This window comes from Hypanus sabinus, chromosome 11 (genome assembly GCF_030144855.1).
Source record: "Hypanus sabinus isolate sHypSab1 chromosome 11, sHypSab1.hap1, whole genome shotgun sequence".
NCBI classification, from domain to species: domain Eukaryota; kingdom Metazoa; phylum Chordata; class Chondrichthyes; order Myliobatiformes; family Dasyatidae; genus Hypanus; species Hypanus sabinus.
Window position 1 is genome coordinate 41,770,398 of NC_082716.1, and position 26,965 is coordinate 41,797,362.

The following is a 26,965-nucleotide window of genomic DNA, read 5'->3' on the forward strand; positions in this document are numbered from 1 at the left end:
GATCGAAAAGTAGTGTAATTTACCCCCACTAAAATTCATTATTAGACAAAATTTATACATGAAAGCTTGTTCAAAGGAGTCCCATTTCTAAGCTTTAGTGTTCACTTAAGTAACTTGAGATATGGCCACATACTAATCTGAATATCTTTGGCTTAGAGCCATCCAGGTTAAAAGCAATGTCTAGATAGCAACTGTAGCCCACAAATATCACAAACAAGAGGAAAATCTGCAGATGCTGTAAGTCAAAGTAACACACACATGATGCTGGAAGAACATAGCAGGCTGGACAGCATCTTATGGAAAAGGGTAAACAGTCGCCATTTTGGGCTGAGACCCTTCATCAGAGCTGGTCTGCCGAGTTCCTGCCACAAATATTAGCTCTTCTGTCTCCAAATGGCAAGGCTGGCACTTCAATGTAACAACAAGTGAGTGCAAATCTGAGAGCTGATGCCCTACAGGTGTGATATTAACCTCCTGCCCTGTTAAAGATCCCATTGCACTATTTTATAAAGCAGGAAGATTATTCCTGATACCCTGCATGCTTTCGTCTTTAAATCAACATCATTCAGGTGATCTGGATATTACCAATTGCTATTATTTTTTCTTTGTTTAAGATATGTGAACACCACTGACAATGCAAACATTTATTTTCAATTCCTGGTTGGCCCTGAATTGGGGAGGGACACAGTTACGAGTCAACTGTATTGGTGGATGCGGAGTCACAGATGGGCCAGATCAAACGGAGATGCACAGCTCCTTCCTTGAACAACATTAGTGAACCAGATGAATATTTACAACAATCGAGTAGTTTTGTGCTTTCCACTAATGAGATAGTGAGGAGGACATAGACCAGCTGGGTAAAGGAAGGAGAACATGATTAATGGAATATAACATTAAAAAACATGATGTTATCTACTTTGTTAGACAAATTAAGAAAGGTGTTTTCTTTTAACAAGAAGTTGAAAGGTATTGTTTTTCAGAGGCCTGGTTGTCCATGTGCTGAAATGTACTATGCAAATACATTAAGCAAAAAGGCTAATGAGTACAAGAGCAGTGACATTTGACTGCAATTATACCGGATTCAGATGGAACCACGCATGGAAAGTCGACACATATCTGATCTCCATACTTCTCAATGAGGGAGTGTAGCAAAAATTCATCAGATTGATCCTGATGAGATGAAGCAGACTGGACTTGTTCTTCTAAACTCAAGAAAATACAAGAGATTTTTTTCATTGAAACAAATTTCTACTGGGATTGAAGAAAGCAGAAGCTGAGTTAACATTTCCCCTGGTTAAAGTGCTAAAAACAAGGATCACACTCTTAAAATAAGGACAGAGATAGAAAATAAAACTGGTCACCCTGTGAACTGGTTTTCTCGTGACAGCTCAGATGGTCAGTTGCTATTTTCAAGATAAAATTAAATGTATTAAAGAAAAGAAAGAATATTGAGTTGGTGCAGAAAGCAGTACTGTAAATGATCAACAGTCATCTTATAAAATGCCAGAACCAGTATGAGGAGCTGAATGCTCCACTCCTGTTTCTATTTCTCAATTTTGAAATGCGTGGTTTGGGTAGATACAGTGACATACATACTTGGGAAGGTACAGAATATATAGAACACAGGTGATACAGTGGTGGAGATGGTAGTGTTACCACAGATGGAGAATCATCATTGTTATTAGTAGAGGCTGACCAGCCTGGGTATGTTACTGCAACACGCACAAAATGCTGGAAGAACTCAGCAGGCCAGGCAGCATCTATGGAAAAGAGTACACAGTTGACAATTTGGGCCTGATTTTGTGTGCATTGCTAGGATTTCTAGTATCTGCAGATTTTCTCCTATTAGTGGGTATGTTACTGCTTTGGAATGAAGGAGACTGATGAGGCATTTGATTAAGGAGTACAAACTTATGACAGGCCACAAAAAGAGAGATGGCAGAAAATGTCTACCTGTAGTAGTAAAAGTTTCAGTTAATTGGTGGACCCATTATAGGGAAATTAACAAAAAACTATTTTTCACTCAATGGATAATGGGGTTCCAAAAGTTTCAAGGGATGGAGGATGCAGTAACCTCACCTCATTTCTTCATTCCATACCTATTCCATCTCTCCTCATAACTTGGTCCTCCAACATCTTAGTGAAACTCCTCTTCACCCTCGCTGGTGCAATCACATCCCTCCTACCATTTAACAACCAGAACTTCACACAATATCCTAAGTGCATTCTAACCAGAATTTTTGAAAACATTACACTGCAGCTTTTATATTTTATTCCTCTACCCATGAGGGCAAACATGTCATAAGCTTTCTTCACCATCTCATCTACCGTTGTTGACATTCATAGATTACTGTGGACCAGAACCCAATGTTACTTGCTTCATCAACAGTTCTTAGCACCCTATCATATACTGTATAAGTCTTAACACTGCTTGATTTCTTAAAATTTATTATCTCGCACTTGTCAGAATTAAATCCCTTCTGGCAAAACTCTGCCCAAATAGACCTAGAGAACTTTTTTCTTATCCACACCACCACCATTTTCCATGTCACCCACACATTATTTGTACTTTGCACATTTACACCCAGGTCATTAATACAAATCTCAAATTACACGACTCCCAGCAAAGAATGTTGCAGTACATCACTGGTAGACTTCCAATCAGAAAAGCATTCTTCTGCCACTGTCCTCTCCCATCACCAAAACCATGTCGGTCCCATGTGCCTCAACCTTCTGGGTTAAACACCTGTCAGCTATTAATCATCTACCACCTGGAACTTGGTCAAATCTCATACTAAAATCAATATAAACAATGTCTACATCTTTGCCTTTATTAATCTTCTTAGTTAACTCAAAGAACTCCATCAAGTAAGTGAGGCACTCTTTACCGCACGAGGCCACACTAACTATCCCTGATAAGCACCTGCCTTTTCAGATGTATGTAAATACTATCTCTTAAAACTTCTCATCGATAGTTTCCTCACCACTGACAGTTTACTAGATGCTTACTTACTTGGCAATACAGATGTCAGCAACATGCATTGGATTAATTGTCAATAGTCTGTAAAGATTAAATTCAGACACATTGACAAAACATGAAATAAATGAGCTTTTAAAACAATATTATCTTTTACAACAAGATGATTGTTGGGGTAGAACGATATGCCATAGAAATGTTCAGCACTTCCTGGTATAGAAGTACCAGATATATCTAGTGGACCGAAGACAGATAGAAACTGTTAGTAACGCACACAAAATGCTGGCGGAACTCAGCAGGTCAGGCAGCATTTAGGAAAACAAGTACAGTCACCATTTCAGGCTGAAATCCTTCGGCAGGACTGGAGAGAAAAAGCTGAGGAGTAGATCCCAGTTATTTGTTAAAAGAGAAAAGCTGGCCAGTATCATAGTCTTAGCACATGATTGAGAGGGTATTTACTTTGGTTTAATAGTTGGCAGATCCCAAAGTTATATTTTAGCCAAGTAGAATCACGATAATAAATCATTTGTCACCAGGCTGACATGTGTTACTTTTATGGTGACAGGATAATTACAACTAATCTATTCATTATTTTGCATTCCATATTCAAAATGCTGCTCAAAACACTCATAACTCATGCAATTCTGGAGCAATTTATTGAGCAAACTCACAGCATTAACAAAACCACATTGTCAACTGATGAGAAGAAAATATTTTTATTCTTACATTGAATCAACAATGAAATGCTTTAGTCTGCATAATCTGAAGTTTAACCCATCAGAAATATTAGGAAAATAATTACTTGCCAATGCCTTTCTGCCTATTTAATGTACTCTGAAATGTGAAAAGAAATAGCTTTTCCCGTGCTTATATTTAAAAAAAAATCTCTTCAGAAAGGCTGTGAAATCCTAAGTCACATCAATGACTATGAATACAGCATCCATGATGTTTGCAAATGTGTACCTGCAACATTCCCAGTGGCTCTGAGTTTGTTTGCTGTTTATCACTGTTGCCATTATTTAAAAAGCAGAACCTTCAGATGCTGAAAATCTAAAGTTAGAACAGGAAACAGTGGAACTACTCGGCAAATCATGCGGCTTCCTTGGAGAGAGAAGTGGAGTCAACACCTCAGTTTCTAAATTTTTTGTCAGCTTGAAAAGCTAATAATGTTTCTCTCCCCATATACTGCCCCACCCAAGTTTGTCTTATGCATTTTCCCCCTTTTGTTCTGCTAATTATTTTTAATTAACAGTTACTGAGCTGATTTTCCTTTCTTACTCCATCAAAATCTCATAGAACCTTGCATGTCTGCTAGGTTTCTCCTTGCTAAAATAAAAATATGCTAGCTTACTGAATTTCTGTACACAAGTAATTGAAGTCCTTCATATGGACATCCCCTCAAAACCCTGTCACACCTTTCCAAGGGCTTTGACATCATTCCTGGAGTATAGTTATTAGTACTTAAACAATTATTTCAACTAGGGTATAATCAGAAATTTGCAAAGGATAATTAAGATTTTCCATTCAGTGTCCTACTTACAACCCAAGTGCCCCCATGGCTACTGACTTAACTGCTGATCTAATAGTTTTACCAAGGATTTGTGATTTTGGTTCTCTAGGTTCAACTTCTTACATGAAGTTAGGCAGCAATACAGCATGGATATTGGCCCTTCAGCCCAACAAGTTATCAAACTGACCTGGAAAATCTAATGACTGTGCCGTCCATTCTACTTACAGAGGAAGTTCTCCTGTGTGATCATGACCACAGTTTATACACAGCCAGAAGCCGATGTTCAGCCAGCACACAATGTATTAAATGCAGCGATAAAGCAAACAAGAAACAGCCTACACTCCAATGCCTTTCAAATCATTGCCAGGGACTTTAATCAGGCTTGCTTGAAAAATGTCTCTGCCCAGTTATCATCAACATATCACCTGTAGCACCAGGGGTCCCAATACACTTGACCACTGCTATACCACACTACCATTATTCTACCATGTGTAATGCTACCATTCCATCTATAGAGAATCTGCTCATCTGGCTGTCCCTCTCCTAACAGCAGAAAGGCAGAGGATAAAGAGCAAAGCTCCAAAAGTAAGGACAATGGACAGGTGGTTGCAGGAGGCAAAGGAGCAGCAGGACTGCTTTGAGCGAATGGACCGGGTCACTTTCAAAGACTCAGAGGTTCTAAGTCAATACACCACTGCTCTCATGGGATTTATAAAGTCAGTTGTGGATGCGTGCCTCAGAAAATCATTGAGTCTTCCTCAACCAGAAGCCCTCGATGAACTAACAGATGACCAATCTGCTGAGAGCCAGATCTTGGCGTTCTGGTTTGGCGACAAAGTAAAATACAAGTGGTCGAGGTATAACCTCCAGAAAGCCATCTCACAAGCTAAGTGGCAACTCCAGAACAAACTGGAATCACTGAAGGATGCTCGGCAGCTGGGTCAGGGCTTGAAAGCCATCATCTTCTCCAAAGTAAAACCAAGCAACATACATGACAAACACGAGGAAATCTGCAGATGCTGGAAATTCAAACAACAACAACACACACAAAATGCTGGTGGAACACAGCAGGCTAGACAGCATCTATAGGAAGAAGCACTGTCGACATTTCAGGCCGAGACCCTTTGTCAGGACTAACCGAAAGGAAAGATAGTAAGAGACAACGTGACATACATGACAACAAGGTTTCAGTCTTAAATGAACTCAATGCCTTTTATCCTCACTTTAACTGACAAAACATGGTGGCACCTTCACCATCTCCTATAGCCCCCAAAGACCCTATAATTTCAGTCTCTGAAGCCAACTTGAGAGCATCCTGCAGGAGGGTGAACCTATGGAAAGAATCTGGTTAAGATGGGGTAACTGTTTGGGTATTAAAGACTTATGCTGATCAATTGGCTGAAGTTCTCACATATGTTGAACCTCTCACTTCAGCCACATACATCAAGCAGGCTTCAATTATACCAGTCCCAAGAACAACGTGGTAACCTGCCTCAGTGACTACGTTCAAGTAGCAATTACGTCCATTGTGATGAAGTGCTTTTATGGAAGTTGCAGTAAGGCAAGGGTTAAAGCCAACATCCAAATGAGGATGACTGCAGCCGTGCATGGTCAAACCCAAACAAGGAAGACCTTTGAAGTGAAACCACCAGGGCCCATCTTGTTTACTGCAGACAGATAGGTGAGAATGACTATGCAGTGTGTTATCAACCTTGAAGAACTTGCAGTAGCTTCCCTGTACAGAAAAGGGAATGCCAAAGACAGACAGGATAGGATTAAAGAAGGGATGTGAAATACATTCAGCCACAATTGCTTTTCGAACTTAAAAATATATTTAGCTGTCAGCTTGGAGTTTCAATTGACTTTTAACACTTCTACTGTGAATGACAATTGATCTTGCTAGTAAAGAATTCAAACATATACAACTTAACAAATGGCCAATATCCATAATTGATAATGCAATACTGTATAAAAATAGCTGCTTTCTGTCCAGGCTTCAGAACGTTGGGTGTGACATGGTCCATGTTTGAGTCATAAGAGGGTGAATGTTGTGGCCCCAGTTATTTTAGTTTTTAAATTATTAGCTGTGACACTGAGAGGTTGGTCATGAAACATATAACCTCTTGCCTGAGGAGTGACTTGGATCCACCGTCATAACAGGTCAACAGTAGATAGCATTTCATTGGCTCTTCACTCAATCCTGGAACGTCTGGACAGTAAAGGTGCATACATCAAGATGCTCTTTATTGACTATAGCTCTGCATTCAACTCCATCAATCCCTCAAATTTAATCAATAAGCTGCAAATACCCTGTGTCATGTAACAAAATTATTTTTAGATTTTGTTGCCACTACAGAAAAATATTCAGAATTAAAGACATTATCTACATACCTTATGGATTATTTGAACATACAAAAGTGGACCTGAAATCGATTCAGCTTTCATAATGTCCCAGACAAATATAGTCACCCGGTTTCTATACAAGCTCATTTCCCTGTACAGTCAACTGTCTAACTCAAGAGCACAGTTAATTTCTCAAGAGGACCAAAATTTCACAACAGTGAAATTTAGCTTGGAATACTGAATAGATATGTGATGTTGAAACCATGGCTGGTCTTTCCCTTCTTTATTCGTGGTTGCTGTTACAACCTGTAATGGCCCTAGCAAATATCCTTCACCTGATTAAGCTGTTCCATTTGAGATCGGGGATGCATATACAACAAACTGCATTAATTCTCCCAAACATTTCTCAATTACTGGAAACTCAATAGGATAACGTACTACTAAGGTTTAAATCTATCTTTGTCAGTAACACTAATAATAACCCTATGTCTCCTTTGCATTTGATTTGTTTTTCCTTTGAAACAAGTGTGAAACATTTTGCCTGTTATTAGCTGCACTACAAACAAGACAGATTATTTTGCTGGATGCCAATGAAATCTTTCACCCAGTTCATAATGACTTCCTATATCCTAAAGCAACAGTATTCACTAAAGAGATCAGATACTGATTCTCTGCTGCTTAGAATAAACTCTTCTCGGACTTCCAGCAGAGTACAGATATTAACTTGTTCCAATTTTTCCAATGACAAGCTCTGCCATCTTCATCAAGGATGACACCTAGGCATGACTAGCCCAGTAGTATATATACACCCTGTTGTCTGTCCCTCCTGATTGGCTACTTCCATATAATCGTGTTTCCACTGTCCCATCTTGTTTACAATTAAATTCCAGTTCTTATTTAGAGCAGAACCTTCATCTTTGTGAAGATTCTTTTCCTTTAGTTTTATTTCAACAGCTTCCTTCACCAGGTAGTCCCAAACCCATTGGCTTGCCACTCTAGTATTGTGCTGTTGAAGTCAATCCTATGGCCATTGCGAATGCAATGATCTGTTACCACCATTTTCTTCAAGTAACCCAAACGGATACACCTCCTGTGTTCCTTGATGCAGGTTTCCATGGCACAAAACTACTTTGCTGCCCCAATGGCTTTTGGGACTGCTTGGTGAAGGAAGCCATTGAAGTAAAACTAGAGGAAAAGAATTTTAACAAAGACTCTTGAATTTGATTCTAACAAGGTAGGACAGCAGAAACCTGATTGGATAAGGATTAACCAATCAGGAGCGATGGATGACAGGGGTATAAATACCACTAGGCTAGACATGCCTAGGCATCATCACTGATGAAGATGGCAGAGTTTGTCATTGAAATGTTGGTTAAAATCAATGCCTGTACCTGACAGGAAGCCCAAGAGTTTATTCATCATATATGCTGGGAAAGCACTGGATCATTTTTTATGTAATGCTTCATAACCTGAAATTCCAATGTGTTCTTAAACAAGATGAAGGGCAATTTTCAGGGTTATTTACCACAGTGCTGTAAAAACCCACAGTAGGATCGTTCAATGAAATTAGCTAAAATTTACACTCAGGAAATGACAGCACTAAAGAGTGAGTTGCATTTATATGGTACCTCTCCTAAACTCGCGATATAGCAAAGACTTTATTAACCAATGAAGAACTTGTGTCATGAGATCATTTTTCATATTCTAGGACACACTAAACCAATTTCCAAATAGCAACATTTCAACGGTGAGATAATTTATATGATGGATAGATACTGGTAAAATAATGCCATGGTCCTTGATTTAATACGTTTGACAGTGCAGCTCTCCCTTCATACAGTACTGTTATGGATTGAAGCTTAAGGAACAGGCTCAGAGCCAAAACCTTTGCTCCCAGATTTTGAAATATTATCAGCTGAATGGATTTGTGCCACTGTTAAAATAACGGGAAGATACACTTAGTGTTTTTACATGAAAACTATGTTGGTAAACTTATTTCTAGAGAAAACTGTAAATTGAAGCATGAGAAAGTAGAACCATGTCTAAAGGAATAAATACAATGAGAGTCAGACACTTTAGTGTTTAAGACCATTGAGAAAAGGGAGAGATAATTCGATTCCTTGCTATTTGCTTTTCAACATTATGAAAGATGCTGATTTAGAATTGGATTCATTCCAAGGTAAAGAATTGTGGAAACTTGGGAGCAATAGTTGAATACATTACTCAAAGAAAACGCTGATGCATTCAACTTTTAACTCAGCCAGTGGCTTTAATTATTCTATTATTTATCAGTGTGGTAAATCAATTTGATTGCTAAAACATGCTGAATCTATTCAGCCTAACGTAAAGTGAGGTAATGCCATTGAGAAGAGGAAACAATGCACAACTAGTGATAGGGTCTCAAGATAGTAATAACAGAAAACTTTGGAGTGTATGTGCATAGATCAATGAAGGTGGATGAGACAGACTCATCCACTTGCTTTCATTGCCTGAGGTATAGGGTACAAAAGCAGGGTGATCACACCGCTGCTCTATACAAGTAGAAGTCAGACCTCAGTTTGAGTCTTTATACATTGTAGTTACCAAACTACAGGTAAGAATGGAGTACCCGCAATACTGGCACAGTTCGGTTTGTTTTCTTCCCAATAAAAGAGAAGCAGTGATATTTAACTGAGCAGTATACAATAAAGGCATGGTCAACAGGCTGTAAAAGTAAATTGTATTTCTTCCTCAGCAGAGGGGAGGGGATACAGATTGAAGTAGAATTAAAAAATTGAGGAAACACAGTCATTTCCTTGTAATGGAGATCGGAACCTACTGCTAATGAATAGTGGGAGAAGCAGATTTTTAAGACTACCTGGATGCCCACTTGGGGAGATACAACATACAATGCCCTATGCTTGGATCAAAGTGAGACTAATATAAAGTTCATATTTGTCTGTCATGAATACAATTGGTAAATGCAACCACTGTGGCGTATACAATTAATCTGTTAGCTGTGTAATATGCTAACACTCAGAGAGGGTATTTCCTTATATTTTTCATCAAGTGCCATTACAATGTTCTCCTGCATCAAAAACAACACAAAAGACATTTCCTCTATGGAGCACTCTTGTTGTCGAACATTGGAGATTCTTTTAGTGAAATTGCCAAGTTTTAAACAATTCAACATTCAGGGTTCATTTCCAGACAAGCCAGTCATCTCTTGTTGGCAAGAGGTCCAAAACTGCATCTATAGTCAAGTCAAAGAACACAAAGCACAAGTTTCTAATGTGGTTCTTTACCTAACCACTAGGCAAAAAAAAAAGCACCCATTGATTATTATATCCAAACACCAGCTTTCCACTGTACCTCTCAAAAGTTAAGCTTGAAAAATTTGCATCATCATTTTGACCAACAAAACATGAAGACACCTTTATGATGTCCCCCAGCCCCAACGATCCTGTGATTTCAATATCTGAGGCCAACGTGAGAGCACCCTTCAGGAGGGCAAATCCGTGGAAAATGTCAGGCCTGGACAGACCACCTAGCTGAGTACTGAAATGTTAACTGATATCTTTAATCTCTCACTTCAGCAGCTTCAAGCTAGCTTTAATTACATCAGTGCCCAACAGGAACATAGTAACCTGCCTCAATGACCATCATCCACCGGGATGAAGTGCTTTGAGAGGTTGGAGATAAAACATGCAAGCACCTGTCTCAGGAGTGACTTGGAGCCACTCCAATTTGCCCAACATGTCAACAGGTTAACAGCAGATACCATTTTAAACAAAAACAGGGAAAATTGTAAAGCATGAAACTGTAAAATTCCAAGAACTGAGAAGTCAGCAGTTTAAAAGCATTCAATTCCCTTTCCTCAGTACTTAGTTAAACCATCTCTACAGCTATTAGAGTCAGCAGTCTTTTTGATTATGTCTCTATTACTTTTGCACAACGTGATGGAGCAAGATTTGCCCATTTCTCCTTAGAAATTTGATCAAGCTGCGTGAGGTTCATTAGAGAGCAGCGGTGGACAGCAATCTTGAGGTCTTGCCAGAGATGTTCAATCAGATTAAGGTCAGGACTCTGTCTGGGACACCCAAGGACATCAATTTTCTTCATCTGAAGCCACTCCATGGCTGCTCTGGTAGCGTGCTTTGGGTCATTGTCCTACTGAAAGACGAATTTCCTCCCCAGTTTAAGTTTTCTGGCAGATGCCAGCAGGCTTTTATCCAGGATCTCCCTGTAGTTAGCAGCATTCTTCTTCCCATTAATCCCAACCAAATTTCCATTCCCTTTTGCTGAAGTGCATCCCCTCAGCATGATGCTACCTCTACCATACTGTACCTAGCTGATGTGCAATATTAGAGTTACCCCACACGTACAGCTTAGTGTTGAGGCCAAAAAGTTCAACTTTAGTCTCATCTGACAACAAGACCTTCTCCCATATCTTTACGGTATTTTCTAAGTGATGCTTTGCAAAGTCTTTACAGGCAAGGATACATTTTTTTTAAATCCAGGGCTTCTTCCTGGCCACTTTTCCATATTTTTCCATAATTACCCTTTTTTTGTGCAGGGCCTCAAGGATCGTGGAGCCATGAACTTCATCTCCATTCACAGCTATTGACTTCTGCAGCTCACTGAGAGAGACTGCTGGCATCACAGTAGCCTCTTACAAATTCAATTCTTCACCAAAGACTAAATTTAGAGGGGCAGCCTGACCTTAGGTAGTGTGGCTGTGGTTTCATATTTTATTTTTTAAAATGATGGACTACACTGAGCTCCGAGATATGTTCAGTGCCTCTGAGATGGTCTTGTACCCCTTCCCATCTTTTCCTAGCTCTACCATCATTTCCCTGACTTGTCTTGAATACACATCTTCATTTTGATTTGGTCTGTTGAAAATCTACCATACTGTTGGATCATAAAGAGAGGGTGTATTTATTCAACTGATCCTCCAATTTCTCACATCAACACATTGGGTGAGTAGATAACATACAGGATTGCACCTGAGGAAAGTTAGCATAGTAACTACATAGGGGATGAATACATTTTTCGTCTCAATTTTGGTTTTTAATTTTTAGTAAATTGTTGAAGATTTTGATTTGACATAATGCACAATGTTTCATAGATTAGCTAAAAAAAATCCGAAGGACAATATCCTTTAAGTTTAGTAAACAAGACAGTGAAATGTGAAAGTATTTGTGGGGGCTGAATACCTTTTCAAGGCACTGTAATTGGGACAAGAGACAGTTGCCAAACAGTTTCTAAGTAGTGTCAGTCATGTGTATCTGTGTGACCATTACACCATACTTATCCATTTGAGCAAATGGACACTGATTCAAAAAGTAGTCTTTCTTGATCATTTTGTTTTTTTTTTATTTTGACTTCAAAAAAAATTCAGACCCTTGCCAAGATGCTACAAAAAGATTTGACACTAGCCAAAAAATTACCCTACTGGCCCAAATTAAAAACCATCCACCTAAAGCCACTCATCTTCAGCTGGCAGAGGTAACTGGAGTGCCAAAATCTACAAGTACACTCTTGATACATCAGCAAGGTAAACAGCGAGAAGAATGGGCTTAACCCTCACATTCTGTTCGGGTCAAGTTTGACCCATTTTGACATTTGATGGCAGTAAAGACACCCTAAATGCCATTTTTTTTTTGCCGAAATTTGATGACTTTTCCTAAAGTGAGCTAAAGTGTGCAAAAATGAAAATATTTTAAAATGTTATACTTCTGTACAGGTGCTACAAATTTTTGTAGATTGAGGCTGCTCCGGGTCAAATTTGACCCGTATCTATTGAAATAGATTTTAGATCACTGAAAGATTAATTAAGGATTAATCACCCATTTATTAATGTCAGATAGGCTATTTATATTTTCTAAATAGATCTGTAGTTCAAAATTTGGTACTTATGAGGGGATTCAGAGGCCGGGGTGGGGGGGGGGGCGGATCATAATTGATCCAGACCATACTGTGAAGGCACAGAATATGAACAGTATGTAGGGGTTAAGGAAAAAGACAACAGGAAACATCTCAAAAATGAAAGCATGAAGGTAGGGATCCAGCTGTTGAAGAGGACCTTAATGAATGGTTATCCATTGTAACAGGATGATTGGGTAAGCTGTGCATGTTAGTGAACCAGTGTTAAAAAAGTCAGAAAGTCAGAGGAAACTGCCAAGAAGCTGGGTCATGAAGATTTTAAAGCAATGGAAATGTTGGCACTACATTAAATTTTAGAAAGTAGAGAAAGAATTAGATACTGCTGATGCTGTTAGTGCAGAAACCTGGAAATCTACAAAATTCTGACTTGCTTCAAAAATTGTGCAGAATACATCAAAAACAGCCTATTTTTTTAAAAAAAAATCATGCTCCACTGAACAGTTCCCTTGGCTACAAGCACGCAACACTATCAGGTCCAAGAAAAGTAATAAATCAATAATAGATTGATTATCTGTACTAGGCATTTACACTGATTTTGTCCATTTAGAGTCAAAACATGGAAGCATACACTCGATGAATTTCTCTATAAATATTACGAACTAATGCGCAGCTTAGCACTGTAATAGTATTGGTAGAGTTCTATTTTTTCTGCATTTCTTTTAAACACAATGTTCACTCAGTTAAACAGTAATTTGTCATTTTTTAATGCCTTTTTAACTATTGCGTTGTACTTTGGCTAATTGGGGCAGCTGCCAAATGTACAGGACTCCTGACGTGTCCCAGAGAACCCGAATCCACTGTTTTGCAGCTCTCATGTTGCTCTAATTCTGATCAATAATTGTCCCGTAAAGGACCAATCATGGTCCTTTACTGTACTTGCTGTATTCTCTACAATGTTATCACAGAAACTGTTGAAGTTCCTTCCCACAAGAAGATGGTTCAATTCCAGCTTCATCTGACCTTTAAGATTGAACAGTCTTTAATGACACTCTGTTTAGATGAGTGACCATATATGAAAGCAGAATGCAAGAAAATGCATTTTGTTTATTATTAGACACAAGATCCTAAAACTATACATCATACTCTGATTTTCTCTTCTACTTCATTACAAACAGTAAATGGGTCAGATAGTTCCACAATTTTCAGTCACCGAGGGAAAAGGAGAAGTTATATAGTATTAGATTTAATCAGAACACTCAGTATTCTGGTAACATGTTCATACTTAGTAAACAAAAATTCTAATTTTGACCACTACTTATAGTCATTGAACAATTCCTCCCAGAAGTTTCTGGAAATTACTTTGTTTTAATTGCAGCAGTTTTCAGGGATTTTAAATGACCACATTTGCAGTATTTTCTACACACAAATCAGATAAGTCAACTAGAATCATTATTTTCAATTTTGACCAAAACCAAATGCCACCAGTGATGATCTAACTTCACTTTTAGGAGAATATTATTGACTAAAAGAATATCAGACAGCAACATTTGTTGATGACTAGAACACAAGAATCACTTCCTCCAATACAGGTATCCACAAGCTCCTGTTTAAGGTTTGTAAGCAAAGAGGTAACAAATTCTTGCTAGATCCCACTGAGGTGATGCAGTACTTTGAATAAGTCTACTGCACTCAGTGAAATAATTATGGAAGAATATCCAAAATAGCTTAAAACAGTTTTATAAATGAAAAAAATGCACCTTAGATGCTCAGAAGCATTTCACAAAGCAGCCAATTTAGTGATCAAGATGACCATATTGATAGAGTCCTCTTATTTTGGTATCAAAACTGCTTTGTAACTATTTGAACATACTTAATTCAAATCTATGCAGAAACTCTAAAAGGTCCTTCAATTTCAAAATAATTGTGTCTCCTGACAACTCACATGCTTAACATGTTCCAGGCAACCAGAAGACAGACCTTCAGAAAAATTAACAACTTAGATAATGGTCAGGACAGAAGAACAATCATTTTGTCAGGCTGGATGAAAATGTGGGAAACCATGAAGGTAGGTAGGATCTGGAACAGTGAAATGGGTAGGGAGTAGGTAGCAACAAGACTTTACGTGGAGATTTCGTAAAGTGAAACAACACTTTCGATTTCTATCCCAACTATACTCAAAATCTATACATAGATGATAATCCAAGTTTAAAGCATACATGAAACTATAGGAACAGTTCAGCGATTCTTCCGGTAAGGAGTAAAGTGCAAATGAAAGAATCGAAGCCACAATGTCAGAGGCTTACCCACACCTGCATTCCCTCCAGCACTATTAATTAACAAGTACTTCAAATGAAGGAATGCCAAATTTAATAATTGAGATGATTTATAAACAAAACAAGTACAAATCTTAGATTAAGATTAATCAGAGGTAATCAATATATTTTCCACAGTTCTAAATACATCTCTTTCTCCTCTCCAACAGTATTTTTGATTTTAAGGCCAAATACTTCAAATGCTAAATGCAGTCCTAAATACCATACAAGTATTTTCCAGCATTACTGGATATAATTAATAGAAACAGAATATTATTTATAACAGGACTTCCTCAAAAATCCACAAAATCAACAAAATTGCCTTGATGACAATACACATTCAATGATGTAACCAGGTTATGACAATGTTGTATAAAATGTTCCCAGAGCATAGGCTAAATGGTGGTAAAAGGCAACTTCTGCAGATTTCTCATGACCTCCCTTGTGGGGAAAAATCCTATAAACCACTAAGTGATGAACCAAAGTTGATGAAAATTTCTTTTTTGCAAATTATCTTTCTTCTGACTTGTTCAGGGTAGCTAAAGAGGAACAAACTACTGACCAAACAAAAGCAGAAATAGTATTTGCATTAATTTATGTCAGAAAATGTTTTTTTTTAAATTAAATCAATCAAGAATGCTTGCCTCACAGACATACTTCCTTTTTTTTATTAAAGTTAAAAAAACTACAGCTGCTGGAAATTTGAAATATAAGATACTGGAAATACTCATTCAGCATCTGTAGAAAGCTAAACAAAATGAACGTATCAAGTTTGGGACTTCATCAGAACAGGTACAGAGAGAAACAAATTAGTTCAGACACAACAGGTGAGGAAGGGATAAGTAGAACAAAGGGAATATTTCTATCAGAGCAAGTCCAAATGTGTAAATGGGACAGATGGCAACAAAGTATGCTTTGTCAATAGTGAGGCTCTGGACTCAGCTTTTCAAAGATGTGCTTTTTATCAACCCATTCTTGACTCATCAACTTTGCTACTAAAACTTGTTTTTCCTCTCTTCCCCAGTGTTGATGAAAGGTCTGGACCTGAAATCTGAACTGTTTAACTCTCCATTGCTGCTTGACTTGCCGATTGCTTCCAGCACTTGTCGTCCTTGTTTACTCTTCTTCAACTTAGCAACTTTTAATTTGGATTTCTACCACATTTGACCATAGAATATGCACAAAATCATTTCAATATCATTATTAAAAGTGAATTATAGAAACTTGCAGCAAGAAGATGCTATGTTGATTCGTGTTTCTATGCCTGCCAAAAGGAGAACTATTTAACTAACCCCACTTTTCAGCTCAGATTGTTCTCCCGGTGCTTATTCAAAAACTTGTCTTGCATACAGTTCATACAGATCACTTCATTACAGCAATATACTAGGACTGAACTGAAAACAGTAAAGCGAAAACTGAATGCAGAACCAGGAATTAAGACTCCATTTTGTTTTACTAGGGATCCAGGCATTTTCTAACAGTGGGGTGAAATCTATCCTTGAGCCTAGTCTGGATCTCCTTCCTTTGTGTGGAGGGGGGTGGAGTGAGTAAGAAGAGAGAATAGCTCTTGCGAGTGGAGATTTTGAATACACTGCCTGCTTTTACAAAGCAGACAGAAGTGTAGACAGAGTCCATGGACAGGAAATTGGTTGATGTGCTCTGTTCAGATAGGTCCAACATACTCCAAGATTTTGAAGGCAGAGTTATAATCAATAAATAGTCTAACATAGATGTCTTTATTGGCTCGTTGCTCCAGGGATGAGGGCCAGGTGGTGGCATCAACAGTAGATCAGTTTAGGTGGTCAGCAAAATATGTGGGTCCACTTCATGTGGTAGATGTCAGAGCCACCAGGCAGTAGTTATTAAGGCACAAACAAGAGAAAATCTGCAGATGCTGGAAATCCAAGCAACACACACAAAATGCTGCAGGAACGCCTGGCCTGCTGAGTTCCTCCAGCATTTTGTGTGTGGTGCGCTTATTAAGGCATGCAACCTTGTGCTTTTTTTCCCTTGTTTTTTCTCTCAGTATGAGAGGACTGTATTCTTCTTAAAGCAGGTGGGAGTCACAGACTGAAACAAGAAAAGGTGAAAAATGTCTGCAAGTAACCGGGCCAGCTAATCTGCACAGTATCTAAGGGTATGGCCAGGGACACCTTCTGAGCCAGATGCCTTCTCTGATAGCTCTCTCTCTCTCTGGAATATTTATCTTATGTCTGTAACAGCACCCTGTTCAGTGCATATCCACAAATTGTTCAAAATTATGCAACCCACCATTATAAATTGTAATGAAAGGCCAACGACCCCAAACATTATCTCTGATTATTTCTAGAATTTTCCATTTTATTTCAGACTTCCAGCATCCACAGTATTTTCTGTATGTTTTTTTTTTCCAGATCATGGATCACTAACTTCCTTGTAAATTGGAGCCTGGTCCCTCTTATCCCTAATTCTTAGTGATGCAGACTGGCAAGAGATAATAAAAAATGCAAATTTCAATAAAGGAGAAATTATTGAAAAGAGTAACTTGTATATAACTAATTTCACAGCTTCCAGGAAGAAAATTGTCTATGATCCAGATTCATGTCCTATTGTCAGAGAATGGCAGGAAATGAGTACTAGGATAACATCTTCAATACTCGTATGATGCACATATTTCACAAGCTATGATCCATTTAAAGCAACAAACACTTTTTCATTAATGACAATATATGAAAGATTACAGAAAGTGAAAGAATAATTTTTGCCCCATCCAAATTTATGTTTCAGATGAAGCACAAGCCCTTCTTTCACTCTGCAACAGTTGCCGTGATCAATCTTCAGCTGGCTTCAGTTCTATCTCACCGAACACCAAATTGTGCCAAAGTATACTCTGGTTTTACAAAGCTGCACAATGGCAGCATTCAGCAGCCAGCCGCTATTGCTTCAGTACTGCAGTGTCAAGTGATGTAGCAGACAATCTCGGACAAGCACATCAGTGAACTCCAACAATTAAAACAAGCTTCTTCTTCTAACTACATGGATTTATTTCCAGAAAATCATAGTTGAGATTGGCTAATCTTTTATCTAAGATTAAATCCTTACATTAATTATTATCGATCAAAACATAAAATAATTGTAGAAATATTTTATATATTTGATATACAAGCAATCATATTCCATGCAGTGCTAACTTTTTTAAAATTTCAACTCCAGTAAATACACCTCAACTGACCCATGTCCTACAAAATCAAATTCTTCATTATCACCAATGTCGATGATCTGATTTTCCAGGACCTCAAACACCTTCCACCGCCAGACTGATGGCACAAATCTTCAAAGAACAAGTCTGAGCTTTTGGTGTTATTCTTACAGTAAGAACATGTGCTATTGTAACTAAAATAGACCAAAGGGATGACCGTGAGGTTCAAAGATCAAAGCATGTGTTGCAATCATGAAAAAATGATTAGTTGCCATAATGTCCTACATCATAGAATTAGGACTTTTGCCCCTCATGCCCAGCAAACTTTGAAAAAGGTAGCCATTTAGTTCCAGTCACTGATAGTTTCTCCAATAACACTGCAAGCACTTTTGCACTCAAGTAAATAGCCAACTGTCTTTTTAAAACCTCCTATTGAATTTGATTCAACCACTCCCCTTCAGCCATCCTCGAGATGCAGAAAACTGCTTTTATTACTAATCATTTTGTATTAATAATCCTCCATTGAATGTCAGTTCTTCTTTACAAACTGCTCATTAGCCTTAAATGATACCCAATAAGAAAATCAATATTTTAGAATTACATAAATATTCCAGATGAAAATTAAAGTCAGAATTAATGCTGTGAATATTATAGATGACAGTAGATACAGTTTTATTGGAAGTAAATGCCACATTTTTGAAATTTATAAATACTTCTTCTGCAGTTTCCTGGAGCGGTGTTATATTTAGGCTGTGCCAGTTATGTGTGGCAGATACTTTCAAGGAAGAATATTGAAGTTTTACAGAAATCAAACAGTTTTTCATGGCCATTCCATTTTGGCAACTGTCCCAAATTATCAAATTTCTTGAATTTACTTCCACATTTCTCCTTGATGAGTTTTAAATTTATGATTTCTGGGTCTGGTGCAGCAAGTCCCAAAATACCTGAGCTCCTTGCAAAAGATTATATGGTGGCTTTTAGAGCAATTCATATGAAATTGGTCAAGCCAATGTGAAAGAGCTAAAATGGTCAAGCAGATGTGGAGTGCAGTTTAGATTTCTTATTGTGTGTCACACTGTCCGCAAGAAAAAAGACACACCAACAGAGGAAATGCAATTTTAATAGACATATATTTAACGAAAATCTCTTAATGTTCAGATGAAGGGGAACATTCAACTCTTAAAGGAAATTTCACGTTCCCTTTCAGCAAGAACCAATATACTATTAGATTCCATCTGCTAACAATGCATTAACAATTATTCATAAGAAATTAAGACAATAAAAGCCGTAGTTCATAATTCATGGAACCCATTTTTCCAATTCATTGTTCGGGGTCGACCATAGATATTGAGTCCGAGCTCTCTATGTGATCCACAAGCCAGGGCAGTAGGATACAGAGGCAAGTCGTTGCTCATACAGCAGGCTACATGAAACTGATGAGTCCAAAGGAACAGCAGAGGAGCATCACAGGAGCTGCCAGTCAGTGTAGGATTGCCTGACAGACTCAAGTTCTGAATATTTCCAAGGTTTACACCTAAGACCTTCCCCATAAGTTGGTATTGCCACAAGACAGCAGAGATTTGAGATCAGATTTTTCCTTCTCCTAGATGAGCTACCAACCATGGCTGACGAGCCCCATCTGCCCAAAGTGACTGGTTTTAAGTGGTTCCTTAAGGTAGTCATAGCTGGAGGGGAGAGGGTGGTAGTGGGGACAAGCTCCCCACTACATAATAAATGCTCCCAAAAGCCTCTGACAACCAAGTCCAGTTCCTGACCTTCACGTGGTTGTGGTTTAGTTACTAAGCCCGGCAGAACTGTTTCTACTCACAGGAGAAGGGGCAACAGTGGGTTACTAACCAGTTCAGTATGTTCAATGGAATAGTACTGAATCTCTGCAGGAACATTTTCCCCACTGATAGTAATATGAATCTTAATATTCACATGTAGTTTTATGTTCTTGAATCTAGACTTCTTATTCTTACAACCAAATGAAAACCAGATGGAAACTCTGGTGGGTATTGCATTCTCTCAGATTAGCGGTTGGACCGTGAATTCATTTTTTACCCCATGTTTACAAATTTGAACTCATTAGAGAAGGGAAATAGCCTTATATTTGGAAAGAATCAATAATCAGATCCAAGTTCAGAGATGCATATGATTTGTATTAACTAAAAAGGTAAGCAAACTCATCTTTACAGATCTAGTATCCAAAATTTTTCATCGGAAGTACTAGTTTATAAAATCTTATCCCAGACGACCCACAAGGTATATCTACAGATTAATTTATCTTATTTACAACAGTGCAACTTTCAGAATCAGGTTTATTATCACCAGCATGTGACGTGAAATTTGTAAACTTAGCAGCAGCAGTTCAATGCAATACATAATCTAGCAGAGAGAGACTTTCCTTAGATACTTACAAGGAAAGATAGTTCTAATCAATCTGCTTTCTATTTGATTGGAAAAGTTTCAAAAATGCAAAACATACAGTATTTGTTAGAGTGGATGAGTTTAGACAACATTGCCAAGAACTGGGTTTATAATCTCGACAGAGACTTCATCCCTCTCCTACACGTTCAGTGGTGCTATCATTGATGCAAAATGTCACACCAAAACCTCATCAGATTTCTCAACAGAATGTAAAAGAACCCACTGTATCCCCACTGGAAGAGTAGAGTATTTTCCTGTACTCTACAGGGTTCACTCTTTTCCATTACAATAGGACTTGTCCCTCAAAATACTTTACCTACTCAGGTCATGAAATGTGTATTATGAATTCAAGCCTTTGGATGATGTTTATTTCAATAATATTTTGTGATCACCAAAGAAAATGTTTCAAAGTGTAATCTCATCAATTCATCGACATTTATATTGACCCGTGCACTATTAACTGTGTTGCATGCAACATTTCATTTTCTATGCTTTTCTTCACTTCTAGTCTGTGAGGGGAGGATTCAATTATATGATGAATATAATCACTGACTCACAAACATATTTTTCCCTTCTACTTCCGTTTGCATTAGTGTTATTCAAAAAGAATAATCCATTCGAAGAGATCTCACTAAAATTGTTCAGGGACTGGATCATATGCTGCTCCCTTTCTATGAAAAATTAAAAGAACTAAAATGTAACTATCCATAAAATTATTGAGGAATAGTCTTTTTAACATTTCTGGTATTATATTTCTGCTTGAATTTTTCAATTATATTGAAATAAAGAGTTGTCAAATTCCATTACCAGAAAAGCTCTAGCATACACTATGGGTAGAAAATTAGTAATACCAATAATTGGTAATTTCTAAAATGAAGTAAGGATTTTTTCATCAAATATATTTGAGCCAGATGCCTTTCACCAGCAATCTTTCACAGGTGCCATATTTTGCTGCAGAAACCAGCTTTCCACTGCTAAGAAATCTTATTCAGACATGGTTCTGATATAAAGTATAGACAAAATGCAAATATGCATGACTGACTATAAAAATAAACTTGTAATCTATCCACAGGCTTCAGATTGTAATGCAGAGCATGACGGCAAGACTTGAGAAGATACCATTTGAAAGTATTGTTTACATTATGACTTTAAAGCTATCCAATATTTACAGCATTTGCTGTAATATTGACATGAAATAGAAGCAAAGCTTCAATTTAAGTTAGGCACAAAGTGCACTGACTGAATACTGAGTATAACGATTTATCAGCACAAAATACTTCGCTGCACATGGCCAAGTATTTTAAAATTGAGAGTTAAGCGTAACAACAAGATTTGAAGGTCTGCGCCTGTCCTTTCCAGTCTTGATGAAGGGCATCAGCCCAAAACACAACTTAATTTATTTCCATAGATGCTGCCTGACCTGCTGAGTTCCTCTAGCATTTTCTGATGTGTTACTTGAGATTTGGAAGTATTTATTTTTAGCAGACAGTGATAATTATAATTCCTCTACTTGTATTCAAGCTAATATCCAAAAAAGAAAACCAAGGTAAGTGCTTATATGAAGAATTAATTCAGGCAAAAAAATTTAGCATCCACTAAACACTAAATGCTTCTTTCATTTGATCTGGATATGTTGCCTTCGATGACTTAGCAAATGTAAAACACACCTTTTCCACTTTGTCAGGAATACATTGTCCTCTCTTAAATTTTTATGGCTCAAAGTCAAACTGAAATGAAGTCAATAGTTTTTAGGTGTGAATAAAACCCCCAGGTAGTTTATCTGGAATAAATTGGTCCTAATTTGGTGGCTCAAACATACTTTGACAATATTTCTCATTATTGGCTCAAAACCATGCTATGGGTATGGTGAAACAGCTTGACTGCACAAGTCTTCAACACTACAAACGGGGTATCTTTGTGATCCCATAATATTTGCTGAAATGTTTTCAAATACCCGAGACTTGCCTTCTGCACACACTTCTGGGAAAAATAGGTTGCCCTCTATATTATAAGCTCATGACTCCTAAATATGAACAAGCTCCTATAACATTAAAATCCAACATGCATATATTGGTTCCTACAAATAGCAGAACTAGTTTCCTCTGTCTTTCCAATTTTGATCATTGTTATTTCTGATGAGTCTTACATGCATTTGATGCCATTCATTACAATACTGGGGAGGTACATTTACCACATCCAGTGAATTTTTCTGAATCATGGAAGATAACTAACTTATGGACATCAGTGAAAACAAAACTGATTCATTGCCCAAGGACGGCCTGTCCTATCATAGAGCCTTCTCCACTCGTAAGTCATTTATCCACCACCACTCAAGACTGCATGCAGCAAGACTATGGAGCCCGAATCTGGCTGCAGATGTGGCTCTAGGATCACTTAGACCAAGTCTACAATATCAGTCATTTGCAGAATTTGACAGGTATCTAGCATTAGCACAGAAAATATGTAATCAAAGAAAAATATTCCATTTAATAACAACTTAAAGCAACAGAAAAACTGTGACGAGAATGATTCTAAGAAACACATTTGAAAGTGAGGCAATTACTTTCAAATACCTCATTGGCAAACTGACTAGACAATTATCATCATTGCATGCCCTTCCCCGAGAGAAGCCATTTTATACCAAGGTAGATAAAGTACAGAAAAATACAAGTGCATACCTACTGAAGCAGCAGCAACTAAATATTGTAAACTCCCATACATAATTTTCTACATTATATACCTTCAAAACAAAAACTGAGCACTGCATTACAATTTCAGAGTTGCAAACTTACTGTCAACAGTATGACAGACAGAGAGACAGACATACTTTATTGATCCCGAGGGAAATTGGGTTTCATTACAGCCACACCAACCAAGAATAGTGTAGAAATATAGCAATATAAACCATAAATAATTAAATAATAAGTTAATCATGCCAAGTGGAAATAAGTCCAGGACCAGCCTATTGGCTCAGGGTGTCTGACACTCCGAGGGAGGAGTTGTAAAGTTTGATGGCCACAGGCAAGAATGACTTCCTATGACGCTCAATGTTGCATCTCGGTGAAATGAGTCTCTGGCTGAATGTACTCCTGTGCCTAACCAGTACATTATGGAGTGGATGGGAGTCATTGTCCAAGATGGCATGCAACTTGGACAGCCTCCTCTTTTCAGACACCACTGTCAGAGTCCAGTTCCACCCCCACAACATCACTGGCCTTACGAATGAGTTTGTTGATTCTGTTGGTGTCTGCTACCCTCAGCCTGCTGCCCCAGCACACAACAACAAACATGATAGCACTGGCCAGATAAAGATGAGATAAAATAAACATCTTCAACCAAATACAGCACCGATTTTCACCTAAAATGGAGTTCTTCAACTAAAATGTTCAAGATTGTAAAACAGTTCACTGATTTAGGAGACCTGAAATTATTTCAACATCTTCCATAATTTAAAATGTAACATTAAACTTTTGATGTTACTGGAGCAAGCTTCTTTACATTACTTGGTTAAATAGTTGGGATTAAGTTTCACGAAGTCTTCATAAATGTTTCTTTCGAAAATGTAATTGGGCAGATCAAAGGCATCTGTGATCTTTGCCACAAAATGTTCCGATTTCAATGTCAAGATGAAAGCATTTCAGAAGATAATATTCATTAAATCAAAAGTGCAAAATGTATCCATTCTTAGTCAGCTACTTACATGCAGAAACAAAATCAATAAAAGGCACAAAATGTTGCAGTTAAATACAAAGATAATTATCTGAGGCTGACACTTAGCATTTGTTAATGCAAGATGATAGCAATGTCATTCCAGTAAGAAAAAGACATTTAGAATTTGAATATTTGTAGCCTTGTTCTGATAAGGTGGGTTTTTTTGTGCTACATCTGATCCAGAGTAAAAATAATTTCATTCAAAAACAAGAGAAAATCTGCAGATGCTGGAAATCCAAGCAATACACACAAAATGGTGGAAGAGCTCATCTTTTTTAAAAATCGTCCTGCAGAAGGATTTCGGCCCCGAATATCAACTGTACTTTTTTTCCATAGATGCTGCCTGGCCTGCTGAGCTCCTCCAGCACTTTGTGTGTGTAACAACAATCATTTCATTCTCCTCTATATTCGTTTAGTGAAGAATGACAATAAACAATCTTGAATTCTGATATATACGAGCTTCCAAAAACATTCAGACATCACTTAACAAGTGCAGAATAAACAAGAAAGAAGAGAAGTTTGCTGCTACTTTTCCATAAAAACTACTTGCATAGATCTTTCCAGATCCTCAAAGGTCAACTGTTGGGATTTGCAAGCCAAAAAAATGAACAAGGGCCAATTTTATATCTTCTGCAAGTGAACTGTTAGGGCAACCAAGCAGCCAACAATTTAAAGACAGCTCTTACATTAAAGACAAGTACCCATACATAAATTTGTATATAGATATACATAAATTTCTTCACTTGCATCATCATATATATTCCAAAACTCTGAAAGGTTAATAAAATAATTGAAGGTCCAAAGCTAATAAACGTAGCATATCCAGGAACTTCTCAGTGCTTGTCTATATTATGACTAATAGATTTTTTTTTAAAGATTAAAATACATTTGGAATTTCAACAAGTTCAGGGGTTAACTTTCTCTATCCTGATTTTGTCTTCAACACTCTAGCTCCAAAAGTACCTGTAAGAAAAGGAGGCTGAGAGACACAGAAACTCCTTCCAACCCTCACATTTTCACTGTAACACTACTCCCACCTTCACATCTTATACTAGAACTCTTCTACCTCTGTGTTAATTCTACCTGTTTACTTTTACCTCCACCAATTCAGTTAATACTATATGGTTCTTCCCCCTTATTAGTTCATTCATGATCCCCTTTCCTCGACAGAGCGTACTGTCCTCCCTGACATGGTTGCAAGGAGCTAAACACTTGCCAGTACTTCAGTTGATTTTAAAGTAAGTCTACCTTTAAATTTACCAGAAAAACATTTGTTGTGTATACTTGTGTCAGCAAGCCTATTTATTTATTGGGGTACAAAATGGAATAGGCCTTTCTGACCCTTCAAGCCAAGCCACCAGCAACCCCCAATTTAATCCTACGACCAATTAACCTACTAACTGGTAGGTCTTTGGACTGTGGGAGGAAACCGGAGCACCAGGAGAAAACACACACAGCCACAGGGAGGAAGTACAAACTCCTTACAGGCAGCGGTGGGAATTGAACCCAGGTCACTGCTACTGTAAAGCGTTGTGCTAACCGCTATGCTATCATGCCAACCCATGTGCAAGGTGTGCATAATAGATGTGCAAGAACACACATGCAAATGATCAAGCTAATGGACAGACAGAAAGCAATAATCCATTTTAAATTAAAAGTCCTTAAATGCCGCATATATTGTCATTTTCTACAAAGTACATTATCTGAAATAAAAAGCCAGAAGCCAAACCCAGTGGCAGCCAGGCAAAGTACTCTGGTGGAAAGGTTTAATGAATGCTAGTGATAAGTCTTATGTAAACCACAAAAACTATAATAATTACCTTCCTAACCCAGGTGTAGAGCTGTGGTGGTGTTGTGGTTATTGCAACATTGCAACAGCTCAGGGTGTCAGTGTTTGGAGTTCAATTCTGGCATCCTGTGTAAGAAATTCTCCCCGTGTGCATGTGGGTTTCCTCCAAAATGCCAAGCATGTACCAGTTAGGAGGTCAATTGGTCATTGTAAATTGTCCTGTGATTAGGGTAGGGTTAAGCAGGGAATTGCTAGGCAGCATGGCTCAGTGGGCAGAATGGACCTGTTCCATGGTGCATCGCACAATAAATAAATATTTTACCTACCAGAGCTGTTGCATCCTTTCAGTGTTTGAGCACGGGCATCAGTTTTCCTGAGAGAGCAAGTTAACTGAAGCTACTTAGCTGCTGTGCTAGGCTGGAGTTGCATCCAGTCAGATGTATTCAACAAAAAGCATGGCTTAAGAAGTAAACGTGAGACCGAGTCAAAACATACTTCAAAATAGCTATTACAATCAGGATACTTTTAAACCTACTATACCAACAAGAGAGAGAAGTTCCACTAAAATATTTACCATAGGTACAGATTTTAACAGGAATTTTAACTGCAAGTCAGGACACCAATACAATTTTACACATCGGGATGCGATCAATCTACTTGCAACTTTTCTGGAATCACCAGATAGAGCTAACAAACTTATTTCAAACAGAAGTGTCCATAATTTTAACTGTTTAACTTGAATGACTTTAAATCAAAATTGACTTAAAATTTATTCTGACTATTAATCCTCAAAATTTAACTCTCCATGTTAAACCGAGGATGTAAAGGTTAATAAAAATCAATAAAG

At 37.8% G+C, this 26,965-nt stretch overlaps 1 protein-coding gene across 3 annotated transcripts in view; it reads right to left on the reverse strand.

Annotated features, from left to right (window-relative positions):
* Nucleotides 1-26,965, reverse strand: part of pik3r3b (phosphoinositide-3-kinase, regulatory subunit 3b (gamma)) — a 675,304-nt gene that overhangs the window by 643,891 nt on the left and 4,448 nt on the right. The gene's annotated exons all lie outside the window — the stretch shown is intronic.